Genomic DNA, 1,854 nt, shown 5'->3' with positions numbered 1-1,854 from the left:
CAGCGTACTCAGGAGAAACTGGACAACAACTTTTGGGGTCCAATTTCTCCTGTTACTCTTGCAAAAATAAAAAAATTCTGGGCTAAAAAAATATTTTTGAGGAAAGGAAACACATTTTTTATTTTCACGGCTCTGCGTTATAAACTTCTGTGAAGCACTTGGGGGTTCAAAGTGCTCACCACACATCTAGATTAGTTCCTTGGGAGGTCTAGTTTCCAAAATGGGGTCACTTGTGCGGGAGCTCCAATGTTTAGGCACACAGGGGCTCTCCAAACGCGACATGGTGTCCGCTAATGATTGGAGCTAATTTTCCATTCAAAAAGCCAAATGGCGTGCCTTCCCTTCCGAGCCCTGCCGTGCGCCCAAACAGTGGTTTACCCCCACATATGGGGTATCATCGTACTCAGAACAAACTGGACAAAAACATTTGGGGTCCAATTTCTCCTATTACCCTTGGGAAAATAAAAAATTCTGGGCTAAAAATCATTTTTGAGGAAAGAAAAATTATTTTTTTATTTTCACGGCTCTGCGTTATAAACTTCTGTGAAGCACCTGGGGGTTATAAGTGCTCACTATGCATCTAGATAAGTTTCTTGGGGGGTCTAGTTTCCAAAATGGGGTCACTTGTAGGGGAGCTCCAATGTTTAGGCACACAGGGGCTCTCCAAACGCGACATGGTGTCCGCTAACGATTGGAGCTAATTTTCCATTCAAAAAGTCAAATGGCACGCCTCCCCTTCCGAGCCTTGCCGTGCACCCAAACAGTGGTTTACCCCCACATATGAGGTATCGGCATACTCAGGAGAAATTGCCCAACAAATTTTAGGATCCATTTTATCCTGTTGCCCATGTGAAAATGAAAGAATTGAGGCTAAAAGAAATTTTGTGTGAAAAAAAAGTACTTTTTCATTTTTGCGGATCAATTTGTGAAGCACCTGGGGGTTTAAAGTGCTCACTATGCCTCTGGATGAGTTCCTTGGGGGGTCTAGTTTCCAAAATGGGGTCACTTGTGGAGGAGCTCCAATGTTTAGGCACACAGGAGCTTTCCAAACGCGACATGGTGTCCGCTAACGATGGAGATAATTTTCCATTCAAAAAGTCAAATGGCGCTCCTTCCCTTCCGAGCCTTACCATGTGCCCAAACAGTGGTTTACCCCCACATGTGAGGTATTGGTGTACTCAGGAGAAATTGCCCAACAAAATTTAGGATCCATTTTATCCTGTTGCCCATGTGAAAATGAAAAAATTGAGGCTAAAATAATTTTTTTGTGAAAAAAAAGTACTTTTTCATTTTTACGGATCAATTTGTGAAGCACCTGGGGGTTTAAAGTGCTCACTATGCTTCTAGATAAGTTCCTTGGGGGGTCTAGTTTCCAAAATGTGGTCACTTGTGGGGGAGCTCCAATGTTTAGGCACACGGGGGCTCTCCAAACGCGACATGGTGTCCGCTAAAGATTGGAGCCAATTTTTCATTAAAAAAGTCAAATGGCGCTCCTTCCCTTCCGAGCCCTGCCGTGCGCCCAAACAGTGGTTTACCCCCACATATGAGGTATCAGCGTACTCAGGACAAATTGGACAACAACGTCCCTGGTCCAGTTTCTCCTTTTACCCTTGGGAAAATAAAAAAATTGTTGCTAAAAGATCATTTTTGTGACTAAAAAGTTAAATGTTCATTTTTTACTTCCATGTTGCTTCTGCTGCTGTGAAACACCTGAAGGGTTAATAAACTTCTTGAATGTGGTTTTGAGCACCTTGAGGGGTGCAGTTTTTAGAATGGTGTCACTTTTGGGTATTTTCAGCCATATAGAACCCTCAAAATGACTTCAAATGTGAGGTGGTCCCTAAAAAAAATGGT

Source organism: Ranitomeya variabilis, chromosome 1 (assembly GCF_051348905.1).
Source record: "Ranitomeya variabilis isolate aRanVar5 chromosome 1, aRanVar5.hap1, whole genome shotgun sequence".
NCBI classification, from domain to species: Eukaryota; Metazoa; Chordata; class Amphibia; order Anura; family Dendrobatidae; genus Ranitomeya; species Ranitomeya variabilis.
This window is presented reverse-complemented; position numbering follows the sequence as displayed.